Raw genomic sequence first — 17590 nt, 5'->3', positions numbered from 1 at the left:
CTTGCAAAGATTTTGATAGGAATTATTGTAAACTTGCATATCAATTTATAGGAATTCACCTTTGTCTATGCGGAGTTTTCCAACCTATGAATTCAGTATGTCTCTCCATTTATTGCGATTTTCTTTGATTTCTTTCACCAGATTATTGCAGTTTCTGAATGCATGTTTTGTTATATGTACCCCTATTTCATTCTCTCTTGAATGATTGTAAGTGATATTTAAAATTTTTGGTGTCTATCTATTTTTGTATCCTGTAACATGGCTGAATTCACTTAGTTCTGTTTTTTTGTTGATTCTCAAGTATGTTCTACACATAACATCATGTCACAGCAAATAGGGAAAGTTTTATTTATTCCTTTCTAAGCTGTTTTCCCTCCCTCCCTCCCTCCCTCCCTCCCTCCCTCCCTCCCTCCCTCCCTTCCTTCCTTCCTTCCTTCCTTCCTTCCTTCCTTCCTTCCTTCTCTTTCTCTTTTTGCCTTAATGAACTGGTTAAAATTTCTACCACTAAGAGTGGTGACATGGATGTATTTATCTTGCTCCTGAATTTAGGAAGAAAGCATTCAGTCTTTAACTATTAAGAATAATGTTAGCTATAAGGTTTTTATATATGCTATTTTTCAAATTGAGGACACTTCTCTCTACTCCTATGTTTCTAGGAGTTTTTATCATAAAGACTGTTGAATTTTGTCAATTTTTTTACTGCATATATTGATATGATCATGTGGTTTTTCTTTAGTCTGTTAATATGGAGGATTAGATTTAGTTTTGAATATTGAACCAATACTGAATCACTGGAATAAGCCCCACTTGGTTATGGTGTATAATTATTTTAATGTATTTCTGAATTCTACATCCTAAAATTTTTGTTTTTGAGGTCTTAAAGTTTTCCATTTTTTTTATTGTCCTTGGTTTTCGTATCATGATAATATTAATTTAATATTGCATAAAGAAATGGTCCCTTTATTTCTATCTTCTAAGAGTTTGTTTAGAACTCATGTTAATTCTTCACTAGTTTCTCCAGTGAAAACATCTGGGTCTGGAGATTTTTCTCTTGGAGTTTTTAAATTATGAACTCAACTTCCTTAATAGTTACAGCCCTATTCAGATTATTTATTTCATATTGGGTATGTTTGCTAATGCTACTTTTCAAGGAATTGGTCCATGTTGTTTACATTGTTAACTCCACTGGCATAGAATTGTCTGTAGTATTTTCTCCTCTTCTTCCTCCTCATTATTAGTATTACTTGAGGTCAAAGGGTCTTTAGTGATATCTTGTTTTATTTTTAGTATTGATAATTTAGGTCTTCCTTTTTTCTTTGTTATTCTTGCTGGAAGTTTGCAAGTTTCATCAACTTTATTGTTTTGCTGTTTTCAAATTGGTTTACTTCTACTTTATCTTTATTTCCTTCTTTCTGCTTGTTTTGAGTTTATTTTGCTTTTTTTTTTCTAGGTTTTAAAAAATATTTTATTTATTTATTTGAGAAAGAGAGAGAGGGCAGGGAGGGACAGAGGGAGAGGGAGAGAATCTCCAGATGACTCTGCACTGAGTGAAGACCTTGATGTGGAGCTGGATCCCATGATCACAACCCCAGACAAAGCTAAGAGTCAGACACCCAACTAACTGAGCCACCCAGGGGCCCCTTTCAAGGTTTTTGAGGTGAGAGCCTAGATTATATATTTGAGGCTTTTCTTTTTTTATAATGTCTGTATTTAGTACTATAAATTTTCCTTTTAGCACTGCTTTGTTGCATCCCACATATTTTCATATATTTTGTTTTCATTTTTATTCAGTTCAATATAACCTAATTTTTTTCTTAGTACTTGCTCTTAGTCCATGTGTCATTTAGAAGTATGTTTCCTAGTTTCCCTTTGTTGGGTAATTCGGTTATATTTCCATTATCAATTTGTTTAGACCTTAATTCTATTTTGCTCTAAAAACATATTCTAATTTCAATTTAAAAATTTTAAGAATTATTTTATGGATAAGGATATGGTCTATCTTGGTATACATTCTATGGGAACTTTAGAAGAATGCATATTCTGCTTTTTTGGGGTGGAGTTTTCTGTAAATGTCTATTCGATTCTATTGATTGATGATATTGTTGAATTATATATAGTTTTTTTTTTTTTCTAGTTGTTCCATCAATTGTTTAGATAGGGCATTGAAGTCCCTAACTATAATTGTGGATCTGTCTGTTTCTACTACTTTTAATTCTCTCAGTTCTTATTTCACATACTTTATAGCTCTCTTGCATATGTATAATCTTGATAGATTAATCCTTTTGTCAAATATAATTCAGATAATTCATATATAATTTGTCTCTACTTATATTCTTTGATCTGAAATCCACTTTAATGTTAATATAGTTACTCCTGCTTTCTTCTTATTAATTTTTTCATTACATATCTTTTTAATCTTTTTTACATTTAACCTGCCTACATCATATGTGAGTTTCTGGCATCACAATTTTTAACCCACTCTGCCACTCTCTGTCTTTTAATTGATATGTTTAGACCTTTTATATTTAATATAAGTATCGATATGTTAGGTCTTCAGTCTGCAATTTTTTTTGTTTTCCCTTTATTTTTTTCCATTTTCTTCTTTTCTGTAGATTATTTGTAATCATTTTTAGAATTCCATTTTGAATTATCTATATATTTTTATAGTATCTTTTTGTAATTTTTTCAGTGGTTGCTCTCAGCATAACATTATATATATGTAGCTTATTATAGTCAATGGGTATTGCCATTCTACCAGTCTATGTGAAGTATAGAGAACTTACCTCCCTTTAGTCCTTTTATCCTTCCTTTTTATAATATAATCACCTTAAATATTTCTTCTATATATATTTAGAATCACTATACACAGGGATACTATTATTTTTTAGTTTAAAGGAAAACATCACTAGAAAATAGGAGAAAGAAAATCTATCGTATTTACCAACATTTTTGCTTAGAGTATATTTTATTCCTTTTTTAGGTTCCAAGTAAGGTCCTCTTTTTTTTTCCCCGCTCTCTGTTCAGAGAAAATCTTCTAGCTATTCTTTTAGGGTAGACCTGCCAACAATAAATTCTCTTAGCTTTCCTTCCTCTGAAAAGTTTTGATTTCTTTTTCATTATTAAAGGGTAATTTCTCTGTATATGAGATTTTGTATTAATAGTTTTTGTTTCTTCAGCACTTGAAAAATGTTGTGCTATTTTCTTCTGTCCTTCATGGTTTCTGACAAAAATTTACCCTTATTAAAATGATTTTTTGCCTCTAGGTAAGGTGTTCATATTTTGCTGCTTTCAAGATTTTTCCTTTGTCTTTAACTTTCATAAGTTTGACTATGATGTATCTTTGTATGGGAATTCTTTGGGTTGATCTTGTTTGGAGTTTCCTAAGATTCCTGAATCTGTCGTTTTGTTATTTTGCAAAATTTAGGAAGTCATCACTTCTGCAAGGACTTTTTTCTCTTTTTCTTCTACTCATTAAACTCCAATGACATGAATGTTACATTTCATTTTAATTGTACAATGCCTGATTGTTCATTTTTGGTTTTTAGACTTTTTGTTGTTGTTGTTCTGGTTGGCTTTTTTTTTTTTCCTGTTGTTTTAATTGTTCTTTATCTCTGTCCTTCCAATCTGCTATTTAGCTCATCATATTTTTATTTTGGTTATTGTATTTTTCAATTTGGTTCTTTATATTTTCTATTTCTTTGTTGAAACTTTCTATTTTTTTATTTGTTGCTAGTGTTTGAAATTTCTCATTGAAAAATTTTTATGATGACTACATTAAAATTTTGGCAGCTAATTCTAACATTTCTGTCATCTTTAAGTTGGTATCTTTTAATTGTTATTGTCATTAATTGTCATTAACTGTCAACTCAAGTAGGTGAGAGGTTTTGTCATTACTGAGTGGGGGTTCACGTCTCCTATTATGTCTCCACCAACACCTCTCTGGTTGGGATGAGGAGTGTCTTGTTATTCTTTCCTATGAGGCTCTCACTGATATGGGAAACTAACCTCGGATTAGCTGGGATTATAAATTGTGCTTTATTACTGCCAGATGTCTGTGGAAATCCAGGTTTTTTACATGGTCTTTATTGATCCCACAAGGGGAAGTTATCACCTGGTGATAGTGAAATTCCTGGCTCTCTATTCTGGCCTCTCTGAAATCATGCTGGCAAGGGTGGAAGTCTAGACTGCCCACTCAGTCTTATCTTGAGTGGCTGGAGGTGAGAGTAGCAATTTTTTCTGTAATATATGGCTTAGGTAGAGAGGTATTGTCTAAAGTTTTCTGTCTTTCCAGATTATCCCTTTTCTGGTTCTTTGGATAGTGAAGGCCAATGTTTGTTGAAGAGATTCTATCCATTGGCATTTCTGAGTTGTCAGCTTCTTTAGTTCCAAGTCTGGAATATATTAAGCAAAAAGAAAACTTAGAGAACTCAATACCTTATCATTTTTGTGCCTCAAGGTCCCTAACCAATCCAACTTCTCTCTGTCTTGTTTTCCATATACATAATATCCAAGATTTTTCTTTAGATGTATCTAGTGGGATGAATGGGGGAAAGTGTATTTATTGCATCTTCTCAGATTTTGTTACTCTTCCCCACCCAACATAGGAAAGAAGGCAGAGGTACTTCAAAGGTTATATGCCTTTCCCTAGGCTCTGCTGATGGAGAAATATGGATGCTTCCATATACAGACTCAGGGCAGATGTGGATTTCGAAGCATCTCCAGCTTCGTCCTAACTTCCCTCTAACTTACCCACTTTGCCATTTTAAAACTACATACCACCTTCCAAAATGAGCTGCTCAAGATACTTGATTAGGGAGGCACAGAGAAATACAAGTATATAAGGCATGTTTCCTGACAGCATCCATCAATTGGAGGAAGTTATTTCACTTTTTCCTACTGTAGGACTTCTTATTATCATGAGGAACCACATATTACCATGAATCACTTGAAATACAGGGTCAGTCAGCCCATCCACCTGTACTGTGGGAGGCTTGATTTTATTAGCACTAACCAGGCTTGATAGATGGATGTCAAGCATGTCTTGAATTCCTTTTACAAAAGAAGCTGTGTAACATTACTTAGCAGGTTACTCATTTATTCTGGCTGAGTTATCACTGGATTTGATTTTCAGTGAAGTCAGCTAATAGAGACAGCAGCAAAAAGGTAAAAACAAAAAACAACAACAAAAAAACCTTCCAAAAGAACAACAAAAAACAACCCTAAAAACAAAAAGACACCCCCCAAAAAACATAAAAATTAAACAAAACACACAAGGAAGCAGCATAGAGTCTGTCATTCAAAGGGGACTTGAGGAAAAAAATAGTCTCTGGCCCTTAAATTGGAAGAAATTGCCAGTAGGCATATGAGAAGGTGGGAAATGAATGAATAGAATATACTATGTCACACTCTCATTCCACCCCTCAGTATCCACATTCCTTAGCATTCTCTAATTTGGAATCATAGTGTTTACCTTTTTTACTTCTAAGGGTTTTTGTGAGGCCAAAATGAGGTACAATATTTACCCCTTCAATAATAAGTGAGTACAAATCTCTCAGCTTGGCAAATTTGCATTAGTCGATGCCTCCTCCATGTCCTCTTTTGCTTTTTCATATTCTTCTTTCTTTCCCTTCTATTCAGGGTTTAAGAAGGAAGTGGAGAAGGAAATTCCAGGATCCATAAGGTATAACAAAACAGGCTTTGTGATGCCAGTTGTATTTTTTTCTCTGTCTCTTGATTCCTTCACATAAATAGAACATGTGAGGCACTTGATGCTATGTTGACTCACCTATTCTCTTATTGGATTTGATAGGCCATAAGCCCTGGAATTCTCTTAAGAGTATGAAAAAGGGAACACAGAAGGATCAAGAAGTTATTGTTGAAAGTAGATGGCATCCAAGAAGTGGCATTTGTTCTTGCATTTGTACATGTTTAAATCTATTAATTTATTTGTCCAGAATATCTAATCACTGATCACAAACTCGAAGCCCACTTCTGTATGCACAAGATGTATTGATTTTTGTCCATGTTGCTTTTTTTTCTTTTGTTTCTTAGAGACTGGGGGCATAGGGGGGCAGAGGAAAAGAGGGCGGGGCAGAGAGAGAGAATCTTAAGTAGACTCCACTCCCAGAGCAAAGCCTAATGCGAGGCCTGATCTCATGACCCTGAGTTCATGACCTGACCCAAAATCAGGAGTTGAACACTTAACCCACTAAGACACCCAAGTACCCCTGTCTATATAGCTTTTTAAAAATCTTGGGATCCCTGGGTGGTGCAGCGGTTTAGCGCCTGCCTTTGGCCCAGGGCGCGATCCTGGAGACCCGGGATCTAATCCCACGTCGGGCTCCCGGTGCATGGAGCCTGCTTCTCCCTCTGCCTGTGTCTCTGCCTCTCTCTCTCTCTCTCACTGTGTGCCTATCATAAATAAAAATAAATAAAAATAAAAATCTTGAAATTTTACCCATATATATTATTTGAATTCTTTGCTTCTCTGTAAAAACCAGAAGACCTGACTTTCTAGGTCCACATTTCTGCATAACAAATGAACAGAGAATGAGGAGCTACCACTGCTGGTAGATAAAGCCTGTGCTCTTCAGTTACTATGTCTCCATTACTCTCTGTTACCTTATACCTGGCTAGAGTCACTCTTTGCTCTACTTTCTGACCTCAATAGACTTATAATTTATGAATCCTTATATAAAGAATGCAATTTAAAATGTATTTCACTTGCTTTTAATGATGTGCCTTATTTTCAGTTTTCACAAATATAAAACCAAAGACATGAATTTGAGTACCAGTAGTTTATTTGGAAGGTGAGCCCAAGAAATAATCATATTGGAGTGGAGACTGGGAAGGGAAGATTGACAAGAGAAAGTAGGTCAATTGGCAACTCACTGCATGGTTGTATGTGACCTTCTGTGTGACCTTGTGAAACATAATTTAGAATGGTCCCATGGGAGGCAAGAAAACTAGAACATTTATCCATCAGATTAACGCCTTCATTGGTTGGCAGTCACACCTGGGAGCCAACTCTTCTACATGTCCAACCTTCTCCCAGGTTGCTTGGGTATAGGAGTGCTTGCATTAGGAAGTTATAGGTGCTCATGAGAAGTTTTCATTGCAGCTGCAGATAGCCTCCAATTGGCTCAAGTGATATGGATGAGTTAACAATAGTTCCTGCTACATAGTAAGTCCAGAAATGGAATGTTAGTCCTGATCCGTTAAGAGGCAGACAATAAGATGGACTTAAGCATGCAAGGTTTTTATTAGGGGAATACCTGTGAGAGAAAATGGAAAAGGCTGGGAGAGCTGTAGCTCTCAATACAGGTCTGCCTTGAAAGAGGGAATGAGAAAACAAGGATAAGACAGAAGCGTCCCAGACTGCCAAGGAGTCTTAGAAAGGTTTGGCAAAGCCATTGTGAAGTATTTGAGCCAATATCTGTGGCCACAGGTGTTTCAAGTCTTCCAGGAATGCCTGCCATCCTTCTATTGGCTGGGAACCATCCTAAGAGGTATGTCCTTTGCAAAAATGTGATGGTTCGGGAGCATGGCTGCTGGTTAACTGCCATCCCTGTAGTTGAAGGTCTTCTAAATGCATTTTGGTGGCCACCACAAATAGTAATAGAAATATGGCAAGGCATACAACATCCAATGATGTGCAGGTGTCAGTTCATGTGGCCTATGTATCTCTTTCAACTCTCCTTCAGTGACTCCTTGACGTGAAATTGGCCATGATGGGAATCTTCTCAATACAGAAACTGACAAATGCTACGTATCACTGCTTCTCCTCCCCTCAAGAGACCGTTGTTAAATATGTACCAGTGCCCCATTGATAACATCTATACTAAACATGTCACAGTGTAGTAGAATAAAAACCTAGAAATATTCTTCCAATTTCAACCTTACTGAGATTCCACTATAGAATAATTCCATATGGTTTCCTCTGAAATAATGAATGTCACTCACTTATTTTTGCCATCAAAAGAGGCTCCCTTCCTTTATTTGTCATACAAATGTCATACATGTTTCTTTTCTGAAAAGGAAACATGTATTTTTATATCAGTGTTTTATTATCTTTCTAGTCCAAAGACTTAAGAGAAAAATTACATTGAAAAGCAAAATTGTGTTCCGCTATTACAATATTATATGTGGCATTATAATAATAATACCTGTTTTGGTAAACATAACATCTCTAGATGCAGTAGTAGAGTTAAAGTTTAACTGTCAAAGAATGAAATAAGGCACATTCAACCTACCAAAGGATGAAAGTCAATTCAGATACCTGAATTCTAATACCATGTGTGTTTTTCACCTTTGGATTTCAGGGCACTGAATTGGTCTCCTTTCTATAGTCTAATTCAACAAATGAATAGGTGGCATTGCCCCCTACTTACTACAAAGAGAGACATATATACAGTAGAATAACACCATTAAAGTATTTTGAGTTTTTTGAGAAAAAAGGTGCTATATTTATAAAAATAGCAAGCATTATTATTCATATTCAGGAATTTTGCCAACTCCCACAGCTTTCCTTGTGATTATCTACCATTTCCAATAAGTAACATTTCAACATTTGATGTTATCATGCAATCATAGTAGAAGAATATTAAACTAGAAAAAAAAAAGCCAAACACATGAAAATGTCTATACATTGTATTCTACTCATGTAATTTAAAATTCATAAAGTCTACAAGACTGGTATAATCTGAGCCTATTTAAGGATATGCTGTCATTTTGGAATAAACATTGTTTCTCATAAAAATTAGATAGTTTATGAGGGTGTGACATTTTAAATAAATACCCTGCTCTCAAGAGAAAAGAAAGTTAATGTTTATAATAGATGGTGCTCACCTGTCAGAGATGCTGTGCTAAAATTGGATATATTCACTCTCTTGAGAGTTTTAGGATTTGAATGATGGGTGAGGGCATAAGAGCAAGGACGGTAAAAACTAACCTATCTACTAGGAAAAAAATAGGTGATGGGGACAAAGTGGGATCTTGATCTGATCTGCATTCTTGAACTGTGCCAGGGGCTTCCCTTTAAAAAGCTAAATAAAAATGTCCCATTTGCAGAAGCCTATGTTTATAATCCTAGCCCAAAGGTCTATGGGAAAGATAAAAAGATCTATCAATCCCCAAAATGATTTCCTATCTTTTCTTCATTAGAGCTTCATTATGTTGGATCTTTAAGATTCTTTGTATCTTCAAGCATTGTTTTTTAAATTGAATATATCCTTGAGTTAGGGCCATTCTTTAAGAGTCTCAGTAAATATTTTATTGATAATGAGCACCTTAATTTTCAGTTAAGATTGAAAGGCCATGGCATCATTGGATGCTGTCTAGGGAGAGGAATTAGGTCACAGAGGACACATCTTGGGGTGAGGATATGAGAACCAAGGGAGAGGAAAGGTTTGAAATAAATAAAAAAGGGAAGGAAATCTACAGCATAGTCCTGTGCTTCTCAAATTACGTTGTGCAAAAGTTTTGTTGATTTCTGAGTTAACCCAGGCTTCTTTGCTTATAATGGAGGTTCTATCTTCATACTATTGTTGGTTATCTGTTTATTTTTACAAACACATACAGACACACAAATGTGTTTCCTTTGCCACAAGGAATATACAAATACATTATATATGATATCTCATTTGATTTTGATAACCATTCTATGTAGTATATATAGTTAATTCTATTTTATAGACAAGATCGTAGCTCTGAAATGTCAAGTCCCTTGTCCCATGTGAGATTTTTTTTTTAAGGTTTATTTATTCATGAGAGACACAGAGAGACACACAGAGAGAGAGAGAGGCAGAGACACAGGCAGAGGCAGAAGCAGGCTCCACGCAGGGAGCCCAACGTGGAACTAGATCCCAGGTCTCCAGGATCAGGACCTGGGCTGAAGGTGGCACTAAACCACTGAGCCACCCAGGCTGACCCCATGTGACATTTTTGAATGTAGAATTGTCAGACACCAAAACCCTTTTCTAACCATTATGTGACATTATCTTCCTCCTAGCAACTTGTTCAGTAAGATGGTTCACGAAGAAAAGCTGTTCTGTGATTCAATATGTTTGGAAAATGATACATATTATAATCCCTTGGATAATCAGAAATAACATTAACATATTAAAGGCAGTAAGAAGCCTCATATTTATTTAAGACAAAACACCTTCGTATAACACACCATTTTCTATGCTTATCAATTTCTGATGGAGCTGGTATCTATAGAGGATTACTGGGTATCATGGCCTGGACAAAAATGAGCTAGTCCTACATTTCACTCCCTTCTCTTTACAATTTTATTAAAACCTCTTCTTGATTGTTCATGAAACTTTTAAGTTCAGTATAGAATCCTGAATAGAATGGTGATTCCTTATACAAAGTCTTTTGTGGGAAACATGGTTAACTGTTGATCAATAGTAAACTGTAGATCAATAGTAATTTGCAGGTATCTTTCTCTTAGGAAATAAGTTTGGATTTTGGTTCACCAAGTGCATATTGTTAGATTAGAGGGGTTTTTAATTATTTGCTTATTATTTATTATTTTCTAGCTCTTACTAGATCATAAACTCCATGAGGGCAGAGATTAAGTTTTATTTCATTCATTACCATATAGCCAGTATAATTGCTGGGCTATTAAGAGCTACTGAACAGATATTTGTTGAATAAAGATGATCAATGATTAAATAATAGAAAAGTGACTTAAAAACTCAACATATTCTCAAAACTAATGTCTGACATTAAAAATCCATGATAATGGTCTCCTTGGAGTAAGGGTAAGAAGTAGTGACTGGAAGGGAGCAAATGGGGTCTTCTGGGGTTCTCACAATGTTTGTTCCTGGTCTTTGTGATGGTTACATGAGCGTGTTCAGTGTTAGAAAATTCATCAATCTATGCTTCTCCCAATATTTATTATACTTCAATAATATTAGAGAAATATGTGAGATTCAGAAGTGATCTATGTTTTTATACAGTTCACCAATTCCTTATGTCAGAACTCATAGACAAATGGAGATTAAAAATTCACCACCAACTATTGATGGATAGCAGGGCAGGGCATGGTTAAAATCTCATACTGATGAATTTTCTTTAGATGGAAGGAAGGCCCGGGTCTTGCCTAGGCCCGGGTCTTTGCTCTTTGGGAGCAATTTTCAGATTGTGGTTTTGTGAATGCTTGGACTATAGTAGAAAAGGGAAGTTACTTATTTTGTGATTAGATTTGAACTCTGTAGTTTAATTGCATAATTTAATTCAGTCCACTCAATAATTCTAATTTTGATATCATTATCTCTGTTTTACAATTGCAGTTGCTGAAACCCAACAGGTTAACCCAACTGGTTCAAAGTTGTAGGACAAGCACAAGATTCAAATTTTCTAGGAAATTGAAATCACAAGACCATAGTGCTTTAGGAGTACAATTTGTAATGAAGTATGGATTTTTTTCTTTGTTTTGTTTTTGTTTTTTTTCAAAAATTTTAAGTAATTCCATACCCAGGGTGGGGCTCGAACTTCACGACTCTCAAAGCCCCATGGTCCTGTGATTTCAATTTACTTTCAATTCCAGCGTTTGACATATGTGAATTCCAATGATTTGCCTTTTTTTTTTTACTGTTTTAATAATCCTTAAGAAAAATATGCATATGCTTGTGTGTCCTTCTTATTCATGTAAAAACAAGTAATATTTCTGCATGTAAGTATAAGCTATAAATAAAATATTCCAAATTATCAGCCAATAAGCATGTGTTCTGTTAATTTTTCTAAAGATCAAATTGGCTTTATTAAAGTAGTCATTAATCAAGCAGCATTCCATCTAGCAAGTAGAAAGGAGCTCCGTGTTCTCTTCATTTTTTAAAAAACTATGTTTACCTTCCAAGTTAGACATACTCACAAAATTGAACGACACCCTCAATGTCTCATTCTGTTTTCAAAATTAAAATTTTATATTTGTCCACAAATCCTCTGTTGTTTGAATGTTACAATAAATTTAGAAAAGAAGTCAGTTGGATAAAATATAGCTTATTCACATTGGGCTCAATCAGAAAGTGGAGCAACAATAATAAGTGAAACAATTAAATTTCTTTTTAAATGTATTTTGATAAGATCTTATAAAGACAAAAGATTTTAACAGTTATATTCCAGAAGCAACTTTATTGAGATTGTGTATTTTCTACTTTAGGGGGAATTGGAAACCGGAATCTTAGAGTTTTCTTCTCTTACTTAAAAAAAAGAATTGCCATTCAGATGCTGGGTAAAATCACAAAAATTGGGAGAAATCCGTCAACTCTCAAAGGTTCATTTAGTTGCTGACAATATTTCTCACATTTGCAATGAACTATGCAGAAAGAGACACTTGATTAGCATGTGCCATTAATCATGTAGGTAAAAGAAATGGGGTGCCTTTCATTTTCAATGAGTAGAAACACAGAGCAAATGAAGGCAAAAATCAATGGATGACAAGTAGTTTACTTATCTCATAGAATAAAGTCTGATTTGGAAAAAATATTGTGATTCCAGCAGCATTCATTTATGATTATTGAAGTCATTTATTCTCCATGGCACACGAATATATCATTTGTCGAAACATATTGGCTTTTTAAAATTTATCTTTTGCTATTTATTTTCCCTATTCAAAGAGAACATGAAGCTTTCTGATCTAGATGCATATTCAGTGAAAGCTGTGGATACTCTGCCTTCTTGAATGACTCTTCAAAGGTAATTTACATGCCATCAAAGGTTGGAACAAATCGTCATAGTCTTTGTATATGAAAGGTGCGAAACCTGATCACTTAAAGAAAAAAAAGAAAACAAAAACTATTCAAACAAAATTCTAGGTTAGCTTTTGATTAGAGGGAATTAGAATATAAATGAATACAGACGTGGAGATAGGTCAGGTAATTCTTGAAGAATGTTATAGGACACTCATCACAGAAAGAGGTTTGATCTTTGTATCAGTCAGGATTCAGTCAGGAGATAGAAATAACACAAGTAAATTGAATAGAGTTAATTTAATACAAAGAATTATTAAATAACAATAGCAGATTACCTACTAAGGAATAAAGAGAATGCTAAAGAATTCCAGAATGGGAGATTTTAGAAGCAGCCATTACTTCTAGCCACTACTTCTACATCTTCTAATATAGAAACTAAAGAAAGAACATGTTTAGAAGATGTTCCCCATCCCCTACCATGGTTGAGATGCAGACTTTGAAGGAAAGGTAGCCTTAGCCCAGCCAATGGTAGAGAAGTTTGTTTGGATGCTACCAGATAGGGCTGGAAGGCAGGCAACATCCAGGTATAGCACTAGTGTGAAACACTGAAAAGCTATTTTTAGGGGCACCACTAAAACTCTCTGGGAAACTACCCTCTGGAGAACCAATGAAACTCCATTGCAGGTGAATGTAAATGAGTGTCCTCCATATCAGCCAAGTACCGAGAAAAGCACACTAGAACCAAGAAAAGAAGTCACTTCCTCCTGTAGTGTCCCTCCAGTGCCCTGGACTAACAAAGCTTAATCTTGTTCCAGGTGCAAAACAAAAATGTTTCTAGAGTCCAGATACAGTATCAGAAAGCAAGGCAACAAAAGGTGGATTTGTTGCTGAGTGGAAATAATTTGTCAGTTAATAAATGTCTTCATCCATTACATGGATTTTCTTTATATTCTTTAAATACTAATGAGCAAACACTCATAATTTTATTATAGTCCATCTTCTCAATATTTCCCTTTGGGTCCTTTATGGCTTTTTATGTGTTGTTTAGTAAATCCTATAATATTCAAACTTGAACAAAATTATTCTATATTCTATTCTAAGAAGTTTAAAATTTTTACCTTTTTATGTTTGTCTTTGATTAAGCTGAAATTAACTTTTTCCATATATTAGGAATATACTTAATTTCTTCCCTATAAATAATAAATTGTTATGAACTAATAACTATACGAATTCACTTATATGTGGAATTTAAAAAAACGAAACAAACAAAAAACAGAACAGACTCATAGCTAATAGGTAACAATCTGGTGGTTGCCAGAGGGTGGGAGGTAGGAAAAGCGGTGAAATAGGGTAAGGAGATTAAAAGGTACAAAATTCCAGGTACAAAATAAATTAGATATAGGGATGCAATATATAGCAAAGAGAATACAGTTAATAATATTTAAACAATTTTATATGGTGATAGACGATAGCTAGATTTATTGTGGTGATCACTTCATTATGTGTATAAATGTTGATACAATGTTGTATACCTGAAACTAAAATAATAGGGCATGTTAACTACACTTCAATTTATTATTATTATTTTTTAGATTTTATTTATTTATTTATTTATTTATTTATTTAAGACAGAGAGACAGACAGACAGACGGAGAAGCAGGCTCCATGCAGGGAGCCCGACGTGGGACTCAGTCCTGGGTCTCCAGGATCACGCCCTGGGCCAAAGGCAGCGCTAAACCCCTGAGCCACCGGGGCTACCCTACACTTCAATTTTAAAAAATAAATGTTCCAGCATTATTTTTAAAAATATTTTAGTATTTCTCACTGATTTTCATTACTGGCCACCTCAGGTTTCCATGTGCGAGTCTGTTTCTGGTTTCTCTCTGTCCCTTTGATCAATTTCGTGCCAATACTATTTTAATTAGTATTAAAAATATTACCTGATCATTCTTCATCAATGTCTTGATTGACTTTGCTTAGCTCTTTTCTACTCCATAAATCTAGAATAAGCTTGTCAAGTTCTTTGAAATATACTAGTGAGAATTTGCTTTGCAAATTTTATCAAATCTACAGATTAATTTGAGAAAAACTGACAATTTTACTATATTGGGTTTGCCTACTGCAAAACAATATTTTTTAAATATTTATATATTTATATATTTTAATATATCTGTAAAGTTGTGTGAATTTTAGCTAAATGTCACATATGTCTTTTGCTATGTTCATTCTTACAATCTTTCATTTTTGTTATGCTACTATAAATGGCATTTTTGAGTTTCATTTTGTGGATTTTGGTAATTTAGATGGCAATTGATTTTTATACTGATTTGGTGTTTAACAAACTTTCTAAACTCTTGTACTAATTCAAATACTTTATCTGTAGTTCATTTGGGTTTACAATAGTAACGAGCACATTATTTGCAAATAACAGTTTTGCTTCTTCCTTTCCAAGCTTTATAGATTTATATGTCCTTTTCTTTTCTTATTGAACAGGCTAAGATATACAGTAAAATGTTGAATATAGTTAAGTGGACATGGGCATCTTAGTCTTTTTAAAAAAATTACTTTCAGAGAATGATTTTGTTTTCAACATTGCATATGTTAGTTTTACTATTTCTTTTTGTAGAGACTTTTTTAGATTAAGAAAGTTTTATTTATTTGTTTGCATTGGAAGCCTTGCTCCATCACTTTTGTTTCAATTTTTTAAACACATGAAACACAAATATTGTATACTTTGCACCTGATAATTCCAAAATCTGCGGTAAATATTTTTCTGATTCTTCAGTTTATTGTTTTTGCTGACTCTCCCTCAGGTGGCTCATTTCTCCAAGTGGTTAGCAATTTTTTTTTTCATTGTGATTTCAGGTCCCAAGGAATGTTGCCTGAAGTAATTTTTTTTTTTCTGCCTAAGATTTGAGTGCAATTTTTCTATAAAGGAGGTGTGAATGCTTCTAGAAGGCCATGGGAGAATTACAACCCAGATTTCAATTTGAGTTTTTTAGGTAGTGAAAGGAATCTATTCAATCACCCCTCACTCCCCCTAAGCCATGCTTACAGACAAAAATCACAGGTATCTGTACTTGGCCTTAACTCTTTGTTTTGCTATGCCACAGTGCCCTACATTCTTGGAAAATAAATCCCAACTACACAACATATTCTTCTAGAGACTGACCGTAACCCATATCCCAGATGAGCTCTGGAAAAACCTGCCAGTGTGAATTTCAGTCACATACTTGGGTATCTTAGAGATTCTCATAGGGAGAATTGCCTTTCTGAACCCCCAGATCTAAAGCCAAGAGAGATGACTATGCCTCAAATGTATCTGAGTTGTGATTTTTTTTTTTCTAGTTCACCCTTCAAGTGTCCTAGCTTTATAAAGGGGATTCTGATGATTTCCCACCCCCTTGTATAAATTGACCATAGACCTCCAAAAGTCAACTTCAGGACCCATAGGGATTGGCCTATGTCTTTAAGGACAAATGGGGTTTTTGGTTTGATTTTCTCTAACAGATTTGTATTTATTTGTGTGGGGTTTCTTTTTGCATTTATTATTTTCAGCATTGGAGAAAGTCTCTTTCTTTCTCATAAACTCAAACACAGCTTAAAATTAAATAAGTTTTCAGGCAATTTTGCTCCCCTGAATCAGGACGGACTTTGTATTGATAATTGATAATTAGTTTGTCATGTAAACAGACATGAAATTCCCCCACTCAAAGCAACTAGAGTAAGCAAAGGAAGATGAAAATCTGATATAACATGTAAGTCTCCGGCATAACATCCTTCAATTGCTTTATGTCATTTATGTCCTCTCTGCTCTCACATAATCTGCCTCGTAGACCCTCTCCTTCAACTATGTTTCTACATACTTTCTCTTTGCCAGTTATCCTGGCCTTCATTCAATTCCTTGATTGGGACTTGCTTTTACCCACATCAGGGCCTGTGCACACATACAAGATGTTCCTTAATGTGATTCTTCTCTCCCTTATTACTCTAAAGATCCTCTATTTACCCTTCTGAGCTCAACTAAACCACTTCAAGAAGGCTCCTTGATTTCTCTCTCAACTCTAACTCAAAACATGCCTAGGTCACTGTTACATGACTTTCTTACAGCAGTTATTAAAAATATTATAAGGAACTGAGTACTTAAATAATTAATGACTATGTACCTTTTCAAAATGTAAGCACCAGAAGGGTAGTCTATGTTTGCTTTTTTATGGTGTATTTCTACTGCCTCAGATGGTAAACAATGAATAAATATTTTTAAGTGGATGAATGAATTAAATTATTGCATAGGAAATGCTGAATTAAAGTTAAATTATTTTTGTCTCTGAAGATCTGTTCACCCTAATATGTTGTCAAATATATTACTAGTTTCTGAAATAGATTAAAGCAATACTAGATTTACAGGTAAAATTTACTAAAATTTACTGAGATTAAAAATACTACTAATATTAAAATATTTTGATTAGAAAAATAATTCATACATACGTTGAGCATGGCCCACAGATCACTAATTTTCAAATTTATAATAAACCAATACCATATGTCATAAACAATGGCAGAGATCATATCATGAGTAAGACCTGACCATCATGAAGACAAAAAGGAATTGGGCCATGAATAGAATTTGGAATTTCATAGTGTGTAACTAGATACAATGAAGATAGAACTTGGCCCAGTGGCTGTCTCTGGTGGTATAACCATGGGGGGAGGGCACATATTATTTTATATATTTAATTACTTTAGCATGTATATTACTATTATTTAAAAAGAAATCAGTTATTTCATTTTTCTCCAGAAAATATTACACTCTACCTAAACCATCTTTACATATGTTTATATGTACGTGTATACGTATGTTTATGTTTTTATTTTTATTTTAACTCTAA

General features: G+C 34.3%; 1 long non-coding RNA gene across 1 annotated transcript in view; it reads right to left on the bottom strand.

The window, feature by feature from the left end:
• Positions 1 to 17323, bottom strand: part of LOC140614107 (uncharacterized) — a 35774-nt gene extending 18451 nt beyond the window's left edge. Inside the window, exon 1 of the long non-coding RNA XR_012015001.1 lies at positions 17190 to 17323. This is a non-coding gene — a long non-coding RNA (uncharacterized lncRNA). The remainder of the gene's footprint in view (positions 1 to 17189) is intronic.
• Positions 17324 to 17590: the final 267 nt, after the last annotated feature.

Source organism: Canis lupus, chromosome 22 (genome assembly GCF_048164855.1).
Source record: "Canis lupus baileyi chromosome 22, mCanLup2.hap1, whole genome shotgun sequence".
Taxonomy (NCBI): Eukaryota; Metazoa; Chordata; class Mammalia; order Carnivora; family Canidae; genus Canis; species Canis lupus.
This window is presented reverse-complemented; position numbering and strand designations above follow the sequence as displayed.